The following is a 22,730-nucleotide window of genomic DNA, read 5'->3' on the forward strand; positions in this document are numbered from 1 at the left end:
TGTATTCTCATCCCAAAATATTAGATTTTAAAAGTGGAACTATAACTCACTTTCACAGATTTTTACTTCGTCGGGAAGTAAGACTTGGCTACTGGTCGATTCACGACCCTATAACAAATATGTACATATATATCAAAGTATGTTCAAAATATATTTACAACATTTTTAATACGTTTTAATGTTTTAAGTTTATTAAGTTAGCTGTCCTCGTTGGTAACCTACAACTAGTTGTCCATAGTTAGATGTACAGAAAATAAATTGATATATATTATCCTGACCCAATCCACGACACAGTGTATACACGTCTCATGCTAGATCACAACTCAAAGTATATATATTTTTGGAATCAACCTCAACCCTGTATAGCTAACTCCAACATTACTGCATATAGAGTGTCTATGGTTGTTCCAAATAATATATATTGATGGGTCAATATGATATGTCAAAACATTTGCATACGTGTCTATGGTATCCCAAGATTACATAATATATTAGAATAAATGTATAATACAATATAATTTAGCTAGGATATGATTAATATAGATTTATTACAATATTTCCCGTAGCTACAACAATAAAAAAATATCTAATCTTGTTTTACCCATAACTTCTTAGTTTTAAATCCGTTTTGAGTGAATCAAATTGCTATGGTTTCATATTGAACTCTATTTTATGAATCTAAATAGAAAAACTATAGGTTTATAGTCAGAAATATAAGTTACAAGTCATTTTTGTAAGAGGTAGTCATTTCAGTCGAAAAAACGACGTCTTGATGACCATTTTGAAAAAACATGCTTCCACTTTGAGTTTAACCATGATTTTTGGATATAGTTTCATGTTCATAAGAAAAATTATTTTCCCAGTAGAACAACTTTTAAATCAAAGTTTATCATAGTTTTTAATTATCAAATCCAAAACAGCCCGCGGTGTTACTACGACGGCGTATGTCCGGTTTTACGGTGTTTTTCGTGTTTCCAGGTTTTAAATCATTAAGTTAGCATATCATATAGATATATAACATGTGTTTAGTTGATTTTAAATGTCAAGTTATAAGGATTAACTTTTTTTGCGAACAAGTTTAGAATTAACTAAACTATGCTCTAGTGATTTCAAGTTTAAACCTTCGAATAAGGTAGTTTTATATATATGAATCGAATGATATTATGAACATCATTACTACCTTAGGTTTTATGTATAAACCTACTGGAAATGATAAAAATAGATCTAGCTTCAAAGGATCCTTGGATGGCTTGAAAGTTCTTGAAGCAGAATCATAACACGAAAACAAGTTCAAGTAAGATTTCCACTCGAAATAAGATTGTTATAGTTATAGAAATTGAATCAAAGTTTGAATATGAGTATTACCTTGTATTAGAAAGATATCTTACTATAAATAAAAAAGATTTCTTGAGGTTGGATGATCACTTTACAAGATTGGAAGTAAGCTAGCAAACTTGGAAGTATTCTTGATTTTATGAAACTAGAACTTATAGAATTTATGAAGAACACTTAGAACTTGAAGATAGAACTTGAGAGAGATCAATTAGATGAATAAAATTTAAGAATGAAAGTGTTTGTAGGTGTTTTTGGTCGTTGGTATATGGATTAGATATAAAGGATGTGTAATTTTGTTTACATGTAAATAAGTCATGAATGATTACTAATATTTTTGTAATTTTATGAGATATTTCATGCTAGTTGCCAAATGATGGTTCCCACATGTGTTAGGTGACTCACATGGGCTACTAAGAGCTGATCATTGGAGTGTATATACCAATAGTACATACATCTAAAAGCTGTGTATTGTACGAGTACGAATACGGGTGCATACGAGTAGAATTGTTGATGAAACTGAACGTGGATGTAATTTTAAGCATTTTTGTTAAGTAGAAGTATTTTGATAAGTGTCTTGAAGTCTTTCAAAAGTGTATGATTACCTATTAAAACAATACATGTATATACATTTTAACTGAGTCGTTAAGTCAACGTTAGTCGTTACATGTAAATGTTGTTTTGAAACCTTTAGGTTAACGATCTTGTTAAATGTTGTTAACCCATTGTTTATAATATCTAAAGAAATGTTAAATTATTACATTATCATGATATTATGATATATTAATATATCTTCTTATGATATATATAGAGTTAAATGTTGTTACAACGATAATCGTTACATATATGTCTCATTTCGAAATCATTAAGTTAGTAGTCTTGTTTTTACATATGTAGTTCATTGTTAATACACTTAATGACATGTTTAATTATCATTTCTTGATCAAACATAGTGTATAAATATCTTATTATGATTCATATGTATTTAGTAAGACGTTGTTATAACGATAATTGTTATATATATCGTTTTTGAGTTTTCTTAATTCAATAGTCTCATTTTTATGTATATACACATAGTTAAAATACCTAATGAGATACTTACTTATCATAATATCATGTTAACTATATATGTAACCATATATATGTCATCATATAGTTTTTACAAGTTTTAACGTTCGTGAATCACTGGTCAACTTGGGTGGCCAATTGTCTATATGAAACCTATTTCAATTAATCACGTCTTAACAAGTTTGATTGCTTAACATGTTGGAAACACTTAATCATGTAATTATCAAATTCAATTAATATAAATAAACATGGAAAAGTTCGGGTCACTACAGTACCTACCCGTTAAATAAATTTCGTCCCGAAATTTTAAAAGTTTGAGGTGTTGACGTATCTTCTTTAAATAAGTGCGGGTATTTCTTCTTCTTTTGATCTTCTCGCTCCTAGGTGAACTCAGGTCCTCTACGAGCATTCCATCGAACCTTAACAATTGGTATCTTGTTTTCCTTAAGTCTTTTAACCTCACGATCCATTATTTCGACGGGTTCTTCGATAAATTGAAGTTTTTCGTTAATTTGGATTTCGTCTAACGGAATAGTGAGATCTTCTTTAGCAAAACATTTCTTCAAATTTGAGAGGTGGAAAGTGTTATGTACAGCCGCGAGTTGTTGAGGTAACTCAAGTCGGTAAGCTACTGGTCCGACGCGATCAATAACCTTGAATGGTCCAATATACCTTGGGTTTAATTTCCCTCATTTACCAAATCGAACAACGCCTTTCCAAGGTGCAACTTTAAGCATGACCATCTCTCCAATTTCAAATTCTATATCTTTTCTTTTAATGTCAGCGTAGCTCTTTTATCTACTTTAGGCGGTTTTCAACCGTTGTTGAATTTGGATGATCTTCTCGGTAGTTTCTTGTATTATTTCCGGACCCGTAATCTGTCTATCCCCCACTTCACTCCAACAAATCGGAGACCTGCACTTTCTACCATAGAGTGCTTCAAACGTCGCCATCTCAATGCTTGAATGGTAGCTATTGTTGTAGGAAAATTCTGCTAACGAAAGGTATCGATCCCAACTGTTTCTGAAATCAATAACACATGCTCGTAGCATGTCTTCAAGCGTTTGTATCGTCCTTTCACTCTGCCCATCAGTTTGTGGATGATAAGCAGTACTCATGTCTAGACGAGTTCCTAATGCTTGCTGTAATGTCTGCCAGAATCTTGAAATAAATCTGCCATCCCTATCAAAGATAATAGAGATTGGTATTCCATGTCTGGAGATGACTTCCTTCAAATACAGTCGTGTTAACTTCTCCATCTTGTCATATTCTCTTATTGGCAAAAAGTGTGCTGATTTGGTGAGACGATCAACTATTACCCAAATAGTATCAAAACCACTTGCAGTCCTAGGCAATTTAGTGATGAAATCCATGGTAATGTTTTCCCATTTCCATTCCGGGATTTCGGGTTGTTGAAGTAGACCTGATGGTTTCTGATGTTCCGCTTTGACCTTAGAACACGTCAAACATTCTCCTACGTATTTAGCAACATCGGCTTTCACACCCGGCCACCAAAAATGTTTCTTGAGATCTTTGTACATCTTCCCCGTTCCAGGATGTATTGAGTATCTGGTTTTATGAGCTTCTCTAAGTACCATTTCTCTCATATCTCCAAATTTTGGTACCCAAATTCTTTCAGCCCTATACCGGGTTCCGTATTCCCGAATATTAAGATGCTTCTCTGATCCTTTGGGTATTTCATCCTTTATGTTTCCCTCTTTTAAAACTCCTTGTTGCGCCTCCTTTATTTGAGTAGTAAGGTTAGTGTGAATCATTATATTCATAGATTTTACACGAATGGGTTCTCTGTCCTTTCTGCTCAAGGCGTCGACTACCACATTTGCCTTCCCTGGGTGGTAACGAATCTCAAAGTTGTAATCATTCAACAATTCAATCCACCTGCGCTACCTCATGTTCAGTTATTTCTGATTAAATATATGTTGAAGACTTTTGTGGTCGGTATATATAATACTTTTGACCCCATATAAGTAGTGCCTCCAAGTCTTTAATGCAAAAACAACCGCGCCTAATTCCAAATCATGCGTCGTATAATTCTGCTCGTGAATCTTCAATTGTCTAAACGCATAAGCAATTACTTTCGTTCGTTGCATTAATACACAACCGAGACCTTGCTTTGAGGCGTCACAATATATCACAAAATCATCATTCCCTTCAGGTAATGACAATATAGGTGATGTAGTTAACTTTTTCTTCAACAATTGAAATGCTTTTTCTTGTTCATCCTTCCATTCAAATTTCCTCCCTTTATGCGTTAATGTAGTCAAGGGTTTTGCTATTTTGGAAAAATTTGGGATGAATCTCCTGTAATAACCAGCTAGCCCTAAAAATTGGCGTATGTGTTTCGGAGTTTTCGGGGTTTCCCACTTTTCAACGGTTTCAATCTTTGCTGGATCCACCTGAATACCTTCTTTGTTCACTATATGACCGAGGAATTGAACTTCTTCCAACCAAAATGTACACTTTGAAAACTTAGCGTACAGTTTTTCTTTTCTCAGCAACTCTAGCACTTTTCTCAAATTTTCTTCGTGCTCTTGATCATTCTTCGAGTAAATAAGTATGTCATCGATGAAAACAATGACAAACTTGTCAAGATATGGCCCACACACTCGGTTCATGAGGTCCATGAACATAGCTGGTGCATTAGTCAATCCAAACGGCATAACCATAAACTTGTAATGACCGTAACGTGTCCTAAAAGCAGTCTTCAGAATGTCATCCTCTTTCACCCACATTTGATGATATCCAGAACGTAAATCGATCTTTGAATAAACCGAAGAGCCTTGTAGTTGATCAAATAAGTCGTCGATTCTCGGTAATGGGTAACGATTCTTGATGGTAAGTTTGTTCAACTCTCGGTAGTCGATACACAACCTGAATGTACCATCTTTCTTCTTGACAAACAGAACAGGAGCTCCCCATGGTGATGTACTTGGTCGAATGAAACTACGCGCTAAAAGTTCCTGTAACTGACTTTGTAATTCTTTCATTTCGCTGGGTGCGAGTCTGTATGGAGCACGAGCTATTGGTGCAGTTCCTAGTACAAGGTCTATTTGAAATTCAACGGATTGATATGGGGGTAATCCCGGTAATTCTTTCGGAAATACATCGAAAAATTCTTTTTCGACGGGAACATCACTGATGTTCTTTTCTTCAGGTTTAACTTCCTCGATGTGTGCTAGAATGACGTAAAAACCTTTTCTTATTAGTTTTTGCGCCTTCAAACTACTAATAAGATTTAACTTCGCGTTGTTCTTTTCTCTGTACACCATTAAAGGTTTTCTCCGTACACCATTAAAGGTTTTCCTTTTTCACGCATAATGCGAATCACATTTTTGTAACAAACGACCTCTGCTCTCACCTTTTTCAACCAGTCCATGACAATTATTACATCAAAACTCCCTAACTCGACTGGTATTAAATCAATTTTAAACGTTTCATCCCCCAGTTTAATTTCTCTCTCCCGACATATATTATCTGCTGAAATTAATTTACCGTTTGCTAATTCGAGTAAAAATTTACTATCCAAAGGCGTCAATGGGCAACTTAATTTAGCACAAAATTCTCTACTCATATAGCTTCTATCCGTACCCGAATCAAATAAAACATAAGCAGATTTATCGTCAATAAGAAACGTACCCGTAACAAGCTCCGGGTCTTCCTGTGCTTCTGCCGCATTAATATTAAAAACCCTTCCATGGCCCTGCCCATTAGTATTCCCCTGATTCGGGCAATTTCTAATAATGTGGCCCGGTTTTCCACATTTATAACAAACAGCGTTGGTATTACTTGCTCCGACACTATTCGTTTCGGCATTACTTGTTCCGACATTATTTGTTCCTTTAGTTCTGTTAAACTTTGGTCTGTCGACCTCACACTTTGTCGCGCTATGACCATTTCTTTTACACCTGTTGCAAAATGTCGTGCAAAACCCCTGATGATTTTCTTCACACCTATGACATGGCTGTTTTTGGTTTTTGTTTCCGTTGTTGTTATTGAGGTTGTTGTTGGGGTTGTTATTATTGTTAAAACGGTTGTTGTAGTTGTTGGGATGTTTGTTGTAGTTATTGTTAGGATTGCGGTTATTGTTGCGATTGTTGTTGTGGTTGTTGGGATAGTTGTTGCGATTGTGGTTGTAATTTTTGTTGTTGTTGTACTGGTGACTCTTGTCACCGTTTTCCTCCCACTTCCTCTTGAGTTGTTTCGTGTTGGCTTCTTCGGTCGTCTGCTCTTTAATTCTTCCCTCAATCTGATTTATGAGTTTACGAGCCATTCGACTTGCCTTCTGTATAGAAGCGGGCTCGTGTGAACTCACATCTTCTTGAATCCTTACTGGTAACCCTTTTACAAATGCATCGATCTTCTCTTCTTCATCTTCGAATGCTCCCGGACACAATAGGCACAACTCTGTGAATCGTCGTTCATATGTGGTAACGTCGAACCCTTGTGTTCGTAACTCTCTAAGTTCTGCCTTGAGTTTATTGACTTCGTTTCTAGGACGGTACTGCTCGTTCATCAATTGCTTGAATGCCGACCACGGTAGTGCGTGTGCAGCATTTTGTCCTACCTGTTCAAGATAGGTGTTCCACCACGTTAACACAGTACCTGTGAAGGTATGCGTAGCATACTTAACTTTGTCCTCTTCAGTACACTTACTTATGGAAAACACCAATTCGACTTTCTCGATCCACCGTTTCAATCCAATTAGTCCTTCGGTTCCATCAAATTCCAAAGGTTTGCAGGCAGTGAATTCTTTGTAGGAGCATCCTACACGATTTCTTGCACCGTTAGCTGCAATGCTAGATTCAGAGTTATTGTTGGTATGTAGCGCAGCCTGTACTGCAGCTATGTTTGCAGCAAGAAAGGTACGAAATTCCTCTTCCCTCATATTCATGGTGTGTCGAGTAGTCGGTGCCATTTCCTTCAAAATAGCCAACTGAATCGAGTTAATCATACAGAATATTAAGAGTAGTCAATAGTATTTTGTAGCATAATATGAACTCATTTATAAAAGGTTTTCTTCATATTAGCGTTTTATAAGTTTAAATTTGGGTACTACCTACCCGTTAAGTTCATACTTAGTAGCTAATATACAATTCAACTACTACAATTCCATATGAAAAACTGATTATAATAATATATACAAATATTCTTCAAACTTACAACTTCGCTATATTACATATAACATGAAATGTAGTACACTTTGATACAGGACAGTTTTTGAAGATAAACCTAGTTAATACGCAAGTTGTTCAGCAAAGGAAATAAAGACACGTAATTCATAAGTCCAGAAACAAGTCATGCATTCTGGTTTTACTAAGACGACTTCCCATCCTTGGTCTTGTGGAAAATAACCGTTATGACCATTGGCTAGGCAGCATGTTGTAATGTCGTCAAAAGGACGAGGGTTTCGTAATGTCCAACAGCCCAGTAATAATCTAAAAACCTTGTTTCTCACCCCAACTACTGAATCCGTCACTTGTGGGAAGGTTTTATTTAAAAGTTGCAATCCAATGTTCTTTTTTTCACTTTGGTAAGAAGCGAACATCACTAACCCGTAAGCATAACATGCTTCTTTATGTTGCATGTTAGAAGCTCTTTCTAATTCATGAAATCCTATGTTGGGATATGTTGAGTCAAAATAGGCTCTTAACCCGTAGCATAAAATTGCATTTGGGTTCCCCGCATTTAACGCTTTAAAGAAAACACGACGTAACTTACGGTCTCCCCATTGTGATATACCCCATCTATCAAAGGAAAACCTTTTATAAACTAAGGAATTTCTGGAAAGTCTTTCAAATGTTTGACAAGTTAATTTTGCCATAATTAATTGTGCTGATGAATTCTGACCGACTCTAGACAAGATTTCCTCAATCATATCCTCTGGTAGATCTTTTAAAATATTCGATTGTCTACCCTTAACGTCCATTTTGTTTTTATACTGTAAAATAGACAAGGATTAGATTCGTAAAAGATAATTAACAAACAATACAAGCAAGTTTTACATAGAACATAAAAGTACAAGCACACTACAATATATATAATACACAACATGATTACAACCCTCTAATCTGAATCACTGGTTTCTTCTTCTTCAGACTTGGTTCGTTTTCCTAATTTTCTAGGGATATATGGTGTTCCTCTAATACGAGCCGTCGTTTTCCACAATGGTTTAGAAAAACCTGGTGGTTTAGAGGTTCCCGGGTTATTGTTACAATTTAGGAAGTACGGACGTTGCCGATACATATAAAGTTCATCGGGGTTGGTATCAGGTTTCTCTATTTTTATACCTTTTCCCTTATTATTTTCTTCCGCTTTATTAAATTGGGTCGAGGTAATTTCTATAACATCATCGGAATCCTCATCAGGATCTGATTCATCGGAAAATTGATAATCTTCCCAATATTTTGCTTCCTCGGCGGAAACACCATTGACCATTATTAACTTTGGTCCGTTGGTTGAGGATTTTCTTTTATTTAATCGATTTACTATAGGTATCAATATTTCTTCCTCCGAAACCTATTCTTCTTCCAGTTCCTCCTCTTCTGGTTCCTCCTCTTCCGGTTCCTCCTCTTCCGGTTCCTCCTCTTCCGGTTCCTCTTCGGGAATTTGGGAATCTTCCCAAAATATATTCGACTCTTCATTATTATTAGGTGAATCGATGGGATTTGTACTAGTGGTAGACATCTATCACACAATATCAAACACATTAAGAGGTTAATATATCACATAATATTTACATGTTAATAATATATAGTTTCCAACAAAAGTGTTAAGCAATCATTTTTAAAGAAAACACTGTCGAAGTCCAGACTCACTAATGTATCCTAACAAACTTGATAAGACACACTAATGCAAATTTCTGGTTCACTAAGACCAACGCTCGGATACCAACTAAAATGTCCCGTTCATATTGATTATAAACGTTCCATATTAATTGATTTCGTTGCGAGGTTTTGACCTCTATATGAGACGTTTTTCAAAGACTGCATTCATTTTTAAAACAACCATAACCTTTATTTTATCTATAAAGGTTTAAAAAGCATTACGTAGATTATCAAATAATGATAATCTAAAATATACCGTTTACACACGACCATTACATAATGGTTTACAATAAGAATATATTACATCAAAAATAAGTTTCTTGAATGCAGTTTTTACATAATATCATACAAGCATGGACTCCAAATCTTGTCCTTATTTTAGTATGCAACATCGGAAGCTCTTAATAATCACCTGAGAATAAACATGCTTAAAACGTCAACAAAAATGTTGGTGAGTTATAGGTTTAACCTATATATTATCAAAACATAATAATAGACCACAAGATTTCATATTTCAATATACATCACATACATAGAGATAAAAATCATTCATATGGTGAACACCTGGTAACCAACATTAACAAGATGCATATAAGAATATCCCCTATCATTTCGGGAAATCCTTCGGACATGATAAAAATGAAATCGAAGTACTAAAGCATCCGGTACTTTGGATGGGGTTCGTTAGGCCCAATAGATCTATCTTTAGGATTCGCGTCAATTAGTAGACGGGTTTACTAATTCTTAGGCTACCAAGCAAAAGGGGCATATTCGGCTTCGATCAATCACCCATATAATATAGTTTCAATTACTTGTGCCAATTTCGTAAAACATTTATAAAACTCCATGTATTATCATCCCAAAATATTAGATTTTAAAAGTGGGACTATAACTCACTTTCACAGATTTTTACTTCGTCGGGAAGTAAGACTTGGCTACTGGTCGATTCACAAACCTATAACAAATATGTACATATATATCAAAGTATGTTCAAAATATATTTACAACATTTTTAATGCGTTTTAATGTTTTAAGTTTATTAAGTCAGATGTCCTCGTTAGTAACCTACAACTAGTTGTCCATAGTTGAATGTACAGAAAATAAATTGATATATATTATCTTGACCCAATACACAACCCAGTGTATGCACGTCTCAGGCTAGATCACAACTCAAAGTATATATATTTTTAGAATCAACCTCAACCCTGTATAGCTAACTCCAACATTACTGCATATAGAGTGTCTATGGTTGTTCCAAATAATATATATAGATTGGTCGATATGATATGTCAAAACATTTGCATACGTGTTTATGGTATCCCAAGATTACATAATATATTAGAATACATGTATAATACAATATAAGTTAGCTAGGATATGATTAATATAGATTTGTTACAATATTTCCCGTAGCTACAACAATAAAAAAATATCCAATCTTGTTTTACCCATAACTTCTTCGTTTTAAATCCGTTTTGAGTGAATCAAATTGCTATGGTTTCATATTGAACTCTATTTTATGAATCCAAACAGAAAAAGTATAGGTTTATAGTCGAAAATATAAGTTACAAGTCCTTTTTGCAAGAGGTAGTCATTTCAGTCGAAAGAACGACGTCTTGATGACCATTTTGAAAAACATACTTCCACTTTGAGTTTAACCATGATTTTCGGATATAGTTTCATGTTCATAAGAAAAATCATTTTTCCAGAAGAACAACTTTTAAATCAAAGTTTATCATAGTTTTTAATTATCAAACCCAAAACAGCCCGCGGTGTTACTACGACGGCGTATGTTCGATTTTACGGTGTTTTTCATGTTTCCAGGTTTTAAATCATTAAGTTAGCATATCATATAGATATATAACATATATTTAGTTGATTTTAAAAGTCAAGTTAGAAGGATTAACTTTTGTTTGGTAACAAGTTTAGAATTAACTAAACTATGTTCTAGTGATTTTAAGTTTAAACCTTCGAATAAGGTAGTTTTATATATATGAATCGAATGATGTTATGAACATCATTACTATCTCAAGTTTTGTGGATAAACCTACTATAAATGAAAAAAATAGATCTAGCTTCAAAGGATCCTTGGATGGCTTGAAAGTTCTTGAAGCAGAATCATGACACAAAAACAAGTTCAAGTAAGATTTTCACTCGAAATAAGATTGTTATACTTATAGAAATTGAATCAAAGTTTGAATATGAGTATTAACTTGTATTAAAAAGATATCTTACTATAAATAAGAAAGATTTCTTGAGGTTGGATGTTCACTTTACAAGATTGGAAGTAAGCTAGAAAACTTGGAAGTATTCTTGATTTTATGAAACTAGAACTTATAGAATTTATGAAGAACACTTAGAACTTGAAGATAGAACTTGAGAGAGATCAATTAGATGAAGAAAATTGAAGAATGAAAGTGTTTGTAGGTGTTTTTGGTCGTTGGTATATGGATTAGATATAAAGGATGTGTAATTTTGTTTACATGTAAATAAGTCATGAATGATTACTAATATTTTTGTAATTTTATGAGATATTTCATGCTAGTTGCCAAATGATGGTTCCTACATGTGTTAGGTGACTCACATGGGCTGCTAAAAGCTGATAATTGGAGTGTATATACCAATAGTACATACATCTAAAAGCTGTGTATTGTACCAGTACGAATACGAGTGCATACGAGTAGAATTGTTGATGAAACTGAACGAGGATGTAATTGTAAGTATTTTTGTTAAGTAGAAGTATTTTGATTAGTGTCTTGAAGTCTTTCAAAAGTGTATGAATATTTATTAAAAAACTACATGTATATACATTTTAACTGAGTCGTTAAGTCATCATTAGTCGTTACATGTAAATGTTGTTTTTGAAACCTTCAGGTTAACGATCTTGTTAAATGTTGTTAACCCATTGTTTATAATATATAAAGAGATGTTAAATTATTACATTATCATGTTATTATGATGTATTAATATATCTTATTATGATATATATATATATATATATAGTTAAATGTTGTTACAATGATAATCGTTACATATATGTCTCGTTTCGAAATCATTAAGTTAGTAGTCTTGTTTTTACATATGTAATTCATTGTTAATACACTTAATGACATGTTTACTTATCATTTCATGATTAAACATAGTGTATCAATATCTTATTATGATTCATATGTATTTAGTAAGACGTTGTTATAACGATAATTGTTATATATATCGTTTTTGAGTTTTCTTAATTCAATAGTCTCATTTTTATGTATATACACATAGTTAAAATACCTATGAGATACTTACTAATCATAATATCATGTAAACTATATATGTAACCATATATATGTCATCATATAGTTTTTACAAGTTTTAACATTCGTGAATCACCGGTCAACTTGGGTGGCCAATTGTCTATATGAAACCTATTTCAATTAATCACGTCTTAACAAGTTTGATTGCTTAACAAGTTGGAAACCCTTAATCATGTAATTATAAAATTCAATTAATATAAATAAACATTGAAAAGTTCGGGTCACTACAATTTACCCACCATCACCATAGGGTTATTGTAATAGATTCCACTATGTAATCCCGTTAGTAGTTTCTTGTTTTATTCATGTATTGTACGAACCTTATGGAGATGTATGCAACTTTCTTATTAATGAATGGAACTTAATGTTGTTTAATTATTGTACGATGTTTATTTAAGTTATTGCATGTTGACTTTTGTGATATCTGCTGCTGTTTGCCATGCTTCGTTATCGTATTTTGTATTGATTCCATATTGGTTACCATATACTATAATATTTTGACTTATTAAATGCTGGATTTTGACTTAAGTCATAATTTTTTTAGAAGATCAATGGCAAACAGAAGATTTCCAAGGGACATGCCCACAGCAGCTCAGATTGAGGAGATGATAGCTGCTAGAGTAGCCGCAGCTATGGTGGATGTCAACCCCCAAGCTCCACCGGCTAACCAGAACATTATGAACGGATGCACTTATAAGGAATTTCAGAGCTGCAAGCCCCACAATTTCAGTGGTACTGAAGGGCCTGTTGGGCTGACTAGATGGTTTGAAAATTTGGAAGCTGTTTTCCGCGTGAGTAACTGCTCCGAAGTGAACAAAACTAAGTACGCCTCGTGCACGCTATCGGATGGCGCTTTAACTTGGTGGAACACACTCGCCCAAGCTCGGGGAATTGACGAGGCTTATGCTACACCATGGGAGGAGTTTAAGCAGGCTATGAACGAGGAGTACTGTCCCAGAACCGAAATTTAGAAAATGAAAGTGGAGTTTTGGGAACTGAAAGTTGTAGGGACTGATCTTGATGGCTATAACCGAAGGTACTTGGAATTAGGTTTGATGTGCCCCACGATGGTTACTCCTGAATTTAAGCGAATGGAACGGTATTTGTAGGGACTTCCCAAGACCATTCAGGGAAATGTCACCTCTTTGAAACCAGCAGATGTCCCGGAAGCTATGCGCATGGCGCACACCCTGATGAATCAAATTACCCAACAAGAGCCAGAAAAGGTGAAATCAGAGTTGGGAGCTAGTAATGGGAAACGTAAGTGGGACGGAAACAAGGGAAAAGTCTTTGATCAAAACCCAGCTAAGAGGTATGAGAATTTCAAGGGAAACAACGACTGGAGGAACCCTAACCAAACCCTAGCTCGAACCCTAACTACAAAGGTAGCCTTCCGCAGTGTAAGAGATGCTACAAGCATCATAGTGGGTACTGTAACGTAGTATGTGAAAAGTGTAAGTTGACTGGACATATCGACAAGGATTGCAAGATCAACACTTCAGCTGTGAGAACAACTCCGAATATGCCAAAGAAATGCTTTGAATGCAGACAGCAAGGTCACTTTAAGAATGAATGTCCGAACAAGAAGAAGGATGGCAGGCCAGCATGTGGAAGAGTCTTCAACATGAATGCCATGGATGCCCGTGAGGATCCTGACTTGGTCACAGGTACATTCACTATTAATAAACTATTAGCTTTTATCTTGTTTGATACTGGTGCCGATAGGAGTTATGTAGATAGACGCTTTTGCTCTAAGATAGATTGGTCGTTAGTACATTTGATGGAGAGTATGCTTGTTGAAGTAGCCAATGGGAAACTTGAGAAAGTTGACCAAATTAGCCGAGGAGGTATTATAAACTTAGCTGGAGTGGAATTTGTGATAGATTTGATACCCATTAAGTTGGAAAGTTTTGATGTGATAGTTGGCATATACTAGTTGTCCAAAGTACAAGCAGAAGTCATATGTTGAGAAAAGATTATTCGTATACCACGCGAAGACGGTGTGCCATTAATTGTATACGGGGAGAGATGTAGCCCAAAGTTGAACCTTATTAGCTGCATGAAGGCACAAAAGATTATGAAAAAGGGGCGTTTTGCTATTCTTGCGCACGTAAAGAAGTTAGAAACGGAGGAGAAAAGCGTAGATGATGTACGAATTGTGAACGAATTTCCCGACGTCTTTCCAGAAGAACTGCCAGGATTATCCCCACCAAGAGTAGTAGAGTTTCAGATTGATCTAGTACCAGGAGCCGCACCTGTAGCTCGCGCACCTTATCAACTTGCACCTTCTGAAATGCAAGAGTTGCAGAGTCAACTACAAGAACTACTAGATCGTGGATTCATCCAACCAAGCTCTTCGGCATGGGGCGCACCTGTTTTGTTTGTAAAGAAGAAGGACAAGTCCTTTCGCATGTGTATTGATTACCACGAACTCAACAAGTTGACGATCAAGAATCGATATCCCCTTCCCAGGATTGACGACCTATTTGATCAGCTGCAAGGATCCAGTGTTTATTCTAAGCTCGATTTGCGATCCGGTTATCACCAGTTGAGGGTGAAGGAGAGTGATGTACTTATGACTACGTTCCGAACTCGTTATGGTCATTATGAGTTTCTTGTGATGCAATTCGGTTTAACTAATGCACCTGCTATGTTTATGGACCTCATGAATCGTGTATGCAAGCGGTACCTAGACAAATTCGTTATCGTCTTCATAGATGATATCCTAATCTGCTCTAAAAGCGAAGAAGAACACGAACAACATCTCCGACTCGTGCTTGAGCTCTTAAGACAAGAGCAACTCTATGCCAAATTCTCCAAGTGTGAATTTTGGTTGAAGGAAGTTCAATTTCTTGGCCATGTCGTAAGTGATCAAGGTATCAAAGTCGATCCCGCAAAGATCGAAGCCATCAGCAATTGGGAAACTCCCACTACTCCTACTCATATTCGCCAATTTTTAGGTCTCACCGGTTACTATCGAAGGTTCATTGAAGGTTTCTCTCTGATTGCACGTCCATTAACCGCATTGACTCACAAAGGGAAGAAATTCGTTTGGGCAACTGAACAAGTGTCGGTATTTCAAACCCTGAAGCAGAAGTTAACCACCGCTCCTATCTTATCCCTTCTCGAAGGTAGTAATGATTTTGTTATGTATTGTGATGCCTGAAACATGGTTTTGGGTGTGTATTGATGCAACGGACGAAAGTTATTGCTTATGCCTCTCGTCAACTGAAGATTCATGAGCGAAATTACACAACGCACGATCTCGAACTTGGAGCTATCGTCTTTGCGCTCAAACTGTGGAAACACTACCTTTATGGAACTAAGAGCACTATCTTCACCGACCACAAAAGCCTCCAACACATATTCGATCAGAAACAACTGAACATGAGACAGCGACGGTGGATCGAGACGCTGAACGACTATGATTGTGAACTTCGTTACCATCCTGGCAAGGCAAATGTTGTAGCCGATGCTTTGAGCCGAAAGGAAAGAATGGTACCTCTTCGTGTTCGAGCCTTGAACATCACCATCCATTCGAATCTCAATAGCCAAATCCGAGTAGCCCAAGATGAGGCTCTCAAAGAGGAGAATATTTCACATGAACATTTGAACATTCTCGTCTCTCGATTCGAGGTTAAGGAGACTGGACTCCGATATTTCGCCGAAAGGATTTGGGTACCTAGTTATGGGAATTTACGAAGCCTCATCCTAGAAGAAGCCCACAAGTCAAGATATTCGATTCATCCAGGAACCGGTAAGATGTACCACGATCTCAAGGAACAGTATTGGTGGCCAAATGTTAAGAAGGATGTTGCTACTTACGTTGGGAAGTGTTTGACTTGTTCAAAGGTTAAGGTCAAACATCAAAGGCCATCCGGGTTACTTCAGCAACCCGAAATCCCGCAATGGAAGCGGGAAAGGATAACAATTGACTTCATTACGAAACTACCAAACACGGTGGGCGGATAAGATACCATGTGGGTTATTATTGACCATCTTACCAAATCCGCTCACTTCCTAGCCATGAAAGAAACTGATACGATGGAAAAACTCGCTCAACTATACATAAAGGAAATTGTATCTCGTCATGGTGTGCCCTTATCGATTATTTTAGACCGAGATGCTCATTTTGCCTCTAGATTTTGGCGTTCCTTACAAGAAGCTTTGGGAACACATCTCGATATGAGTACCGCATATCACCCACAAATCGACAGACAAAGCAAACGCACGATTCAAACTTTGGAGGACATGTTGCGTGCATGTGTTATTGATTTCAGAAAAGCTTGGGAGAAGCATTTATTGCTAGCCGAATTTTCTTACAACAACAGCTATCATTCGAGTATTAATGTCGCACGTTTCGAAGCGTTGTATGGCCGCAAGTGCCTTTCTCCTATTTGTTGGGCCGAAGTGGGTGAAAAGCAAATCACTGGACCCGAACTCGTTCATGAAACAACCGAGAAGATTGTTCAAATTTAAGCGAGGCTCAAGACAGCCCGTGATCGCCAGAAGAGCTATGCCGACCTTAAACGTAAAGATTTCGAATTCCAAGTGGTGACCGCGTAATGTTGAAAGTAGCACCTTGGAAAGGTGTAATCCGTTTCGGAAAGTGTGGAAAGTTAAATCCACGATACATTGGTCCTTTTGAAATCTTAGAGTGTATTGGACCCGTTGCTTACCTTTTGGATCTTCCGACACAATTGAGCTCCGTTCATCCTACTTTTCACGTGTCAAATTTAAAGAAATGTCTTGCTGAACCAGAACTTGTCATCCCTCTCGATGAGCTTACGATTGATGAAAAACTCCACTTCGTGGAAGAACCCGTTGAAATTATGGACCGTGAGGTCAAGACCTTGAAACGTAACAAGATTCCGATCGTCCGAGTCCGATGGAATGCAAAAAAAGGACCTGAGTTTACTTGGGAGCGAGAGGATCGGATGATGCAGAAGTATCCTCACCTTTTTCCGACTCCACCATCTACCTCAGCTTAAATTTCGGGACAAAATTTTCTTTAACAGGTGGGTAATGTAACGACCCGACTTTTTTGACTTTTAATTATATTTATTACTTTCACGAAACTGCGTATTTATGCGTACTAATTTAGATTTTATTCTGGGATCACTAATTATGTTAATTACTTTCGTTAATGCCTTGCAACATGTTTTTTTTAAAGTACTTAGTTACTTAACATGATCCTAGAATGCATTTACGACCGTTAGTGTCACTTATTGTTTAAAACGAGCTACGTACTTGGTACACGTTAAACTTTTGTCATAATTGGAATATTATGACTACGTAAACATAATTGTTATTTATTCACGACCACTACTTGGCTTTATGGTTCCTTAATTATGCTTAGTGTTTACTAATGCTTACTAGTTACCTTAATGGACTTAACACTTTAATGGATTTCCATGGCCCAACCTACTCAACTTAGTGGACTACTTCATGGATTAATTAGCCCATGTAATCATAATTAGCCCATATAAATAATGAGACAACTAACTTGCATGCTTGTATACCTAGGCTTGTATTATGTCTCAAACCACCCACACGTCAACATCTCCATGTACCACCACCATGGACCACACCTTGCCACACCACAAGAGACCAAAATGGCCCCCCCTGCTCCCAAACCATCGACCACCACCCCACCCTCCCCATCATTTAATTTTTTTTCTTTTCTTTCTTTGTTAAATACCCACACTTCATCCATTTGCTCAAACACACACTTCTCTCTACTTTCTCACTCTAAAGTTTTCTCTCTAAGTTACTTGAAGAACTTGTAAGTTCTTGATTTCTTTTTCTTTCTTTTCTTACTTTAATTCATGAATCATCATCATCATGAACAAAGATTCAAGTTTTGTAACTTGAATCTTCATTACTCTTGTAAGATTCAACTTTGTTTTAAAGAATCTTCAAGAACATGAAGGATTCAAGATTTTTAGCTTTGAATCTTCATAATCTTGTTAGATCTAAGTTACTAACTTAAGATCTCTTTAATTGTGTTAAAAGATCAAAACTCATGTTTATGATCTTCATGTAACTTGTAGATCCAACACTTTACTTTATGGATCTTCAAGAAAGTTTGAAATACAAGCTTACTAGATTGATGTTTGTCACACCCCCAAATAGGGCCTGGGGTATTTGCGACTAATTATATTAAATCAAAGTTGTATAAACGAGAACGACTCTATATGAGACGTCTTATTGAGTTTTTACAGCGGAAGATCAATAGATTACATTGTATTTAGAGCATTAAATGTCTTTAATTGATATGATATGTAATGAAGACTCCAAGCATAGCAAGCAATCATCATCAAAGCAGCAGATATACAGCGGAAGCAATATTTAAGTACCTGAGAATAAACATGCTTAAAAAGTCAACACGAGGTTGAGTGATTTCATAGGTTTATCATAAATCAATAGTTCAGTATAGCATTAGACCACAAGATTTCAGTTTAAAGTTGATTGATACCCATCATATCAATCTAAAAAGAGTTGCTATAGTTTGTAATATCGCGACTAAATAGAATTTTACCCCGAGACACCTTGAACAGTCAGTGTCAGTTTGAATCATTATTATGTAACCAAAGACCAGAGGTCAAATGATTAGAGACGTTACTCTCAATAGTGCTATTCATAATAACTAAGTTTGCGTTCACCAAGAAATTAACGATATTACAACAGGGATTTAGCATGACAAAGCACGTATTCAGCATAAAAGTTTGAGTACTTGTGTCTAACATGTAAAACAATTATAAAAGTTGCGCATGTATTCTCAGCCCAAAAATATAGATAAAAAGGGAGCTATGAAAACTCACGATACGATACGATAGTTTGTAGTAATTATGCGTATGATGGCACTGAACAAATGTAGGGTTGTCCTTAGATTCACGAACATATATAGTATATATATATATTAACACATATACTCGTAATCGAATAATATTATTTCAATTGTTTCATATTTTTATATATATATACTTATATATATATATACATATATATATATACATATACATATATATATACATATATATATATATATATATATATATATATATATATATATATATATATATATATATATATATATATATATATATATATATATATATATATATATATATGTTCTATGTATAAGTATTTGTTTGATAAAATGACTTTAATAATGATAATGTATAAAGGATCGTATTATTTTGTAATAACAATAATAATAAAAATGATAGTAATAATAATAATTTAAAAATGAAAGTTTTAATATTATTGTTAAGATAAAAATGTTAATAAAAATAATACTTAATAATAAGGATAATCATATTAGTAATAATAATAATGATATCATTAATAAGAATACTTTTAAAATAATACTAGTACTAATAATAATGGTAATACTGTTAATCATAATGATAATAATAATACTTTAAAATGATAAAATTTGTAATACTTTTAATAATACTAATGATAATATTAATAATAATACTTACTAATAATACTAGTAATAATAATTTTAGTAGTAATACAATAATAGTAATTTTAATTTTAATTTTAATTATGTTAATAATACTTGGTAACTTTTATTATTAATAATAATAGTTAAAATCATAATATTAATAATGATAATAATTATAATGCTAATAATAATAACAATAATAATTAAAATAAAACTTTGATAAAGAGAACTACCTTAAAAAGCTTTTCTAAAAAAAATTCCCAAGACGGGACTCGAACCCGTGACCTCCCGCTTAACACAAACACCACAAACTAATGCTCCGTTTCTGTTTTTCTATTTTAATCTATCTCTCTATGTATATAACCCGTATCTGTTTATCTTCTTCTTCCCAAGTTCAATTCGATCGAAGTAATAACTATTATTGGCTACGACTTATTTGTTCATTCTAATACTTTTTAATATGAAACAGAAACGACTAAAGGAAGTGAATTTAATTAACAGGAAAAAATAAAAATAACAGCAGCAAAGCAGCTCGACGTTTACAAAAAAATAATAATTTTGATTTTGATTATCAGGACGTTTTGAGAACTTGATGTCTAAATGAAATATCTTTTAAATCATCAATATAATGTACTGGAATCATCAATTGATCTGTAAAATCAAAGACCAATTCGAATTTTGCCAAGAAAGAAAAGTTTGACTTTTGATTTCGAACCTTTGACTCGAAAATTCGGATTTGATACTAGGAATTGGGAGTTGAAATTTTACAGATAGATTGAGTAAAGGAATCCTAACAAGATTGCATTTCCAGATTTTTAAATGGATTTCAAAACTGAGATTTTGAATAATTGAATAAAAACAGAGGTCGAGCCCTTTTTCTGTATTTTCTGTTTAATTCAATACAGAAGGTTGTATTTGATAATTGTAATTGATATTGGAGCTCAAATGGTTTATATAAAAAAAATTGTGATCAATTTAAGTGTTTGTCGACTCTGAATCCCAACAGAAATATATAAAAAAATATATAAAAGCAGATACAATAAATAAAAAAATAATTAGAAGATCACGATTGAACTGAAAATAAAAAAGCAGAGATTACAATCGATAAAAAAAATATTGATAATGTTTTGACCTAATTTTAGGTATTTGTCCACTTTTATTTTTTAATTAATATTAATTAATAATCCTAATAATAATGATTATATTAATAAATAATAATATTATTAATGATAATATTATTAATGATAATAATATTAGATTGTATTTTTTTATAGTAATATTGATAATATATATAATAATAATTAGTACAAATGTTAATAATAATAATAATAATAATAATAATAATAATAATAATAATAATAATAATACTAAATAATAATACTAGTAATGATAATAATATTAATGATAATGATAATAATATTAATATGAAAATATTAATGATAAAAATGATAATTTTAATTATAATTAGTAATAGTGATAATAATCATTATAAAATGTTAATAATACTATTATTAATAATAATAATATTATTAATAATAAGTTTTATTAATAATAATGATTTTTATAATAATCTTTTCACTTTTAGTAAAAGTGATAATACTAATGATAATAATAATTATTAATAATATTGAGAGTAATAATACTTGTGAGCGATGATAAATAATAATATTAATATAACAATTAATATTAATACATAATTATTTATAAATAATGGTTCGTGAATCATCGGAATCATATCAAAGTTAGGTTTAAATTTAATCGAAATTTTTCGGGTTGTTATAGTACCTACCCGTTAAAAGAAATTTCGTCCCGAAATTTTAGTTGTTGCCATCAATCGGCGTTGTTCATAAATAGATGAGGATATTTACGTTTTATTTGGTCTCACGTTCCCAGGTATACTCGGGGCCTTGCATGAATTTCAACGGATAGAATATTGTTTTGTTTCGAGCGTTTTAAATCATACGAACCATAATTTCTTTAGGTTCTTCTATGAAGTGTATTTTATCATTAATGCGGAGGTTATCTAAATGATTAACAAGAGTGTCATTGATTAGGTTTTCTCATAAAGAGATGATAACGCTATACAAGCATTTCAATTCACATGAAATGTGTTATGAATAATAGTGAGCTTATATAAACCTTGAGCGTTTATGCCACAATATTAGGATAGACAAAATATGGAGGAGTTCGTGAAAATCACGGTCATGAAATTTGATAGAGATCGTCATTGTTTACAACAAGGATAGTGTAATGATGGATATGAGTTGAAAAATATAGTTTTATCAACATTGGGTAATATGGATGAAACGATTCGATTACAGGAAGAGTATAAACGAAGCTATCATAAAAGATTGAAATGGGGAAAGTAAATGTTCGCCTTAACTTTTGACATAGTTAAAGTTGATTTCCGGAATTCAAGGGATTTAAAGAAATCTTCATAATCTTTATAAGATTTGATTCTCCGGTAAATAAGGAAATTTGAGATTTTCTTTGATTAATTGCGGTGAATTGCCTCGATTTTGGTGCCTATAAATTAGCTTCTTCCGTTTCATTATCTTCACCACTTCTATACTTTCTTTCTTGATTCATACTTCCAAAAATTGTGAAAATGCTCCATCCAGTTGTTATTCTGGATATTTTTCTGACTATTGTTTCTGTCATTCTTCTTTTTCATCTACCACCTGAGGAATTTATTTTCTTTTACTATTACCTTGGGGTTATAGTGTTTTT

The sequence above is a fragment of the Rutidosis leptorrhynchoides genome, chromosome 2 (genome assembly GCF_046630445.1).
Source record: "Rutidosis leptorrhynchoides isolate AG116_Rl617_1_P2 chromosome 2, CSIRO_AGI_Rlap_v1, whole genome shotgun sequence".
Taxonomy (NCBI): Eukaryota; Viridiplantae; Streptophyta; class Magnoliopsida; order Asterales; family Asteraceae; genus Rutidosis; species Rutidosis leptorrhynchoides.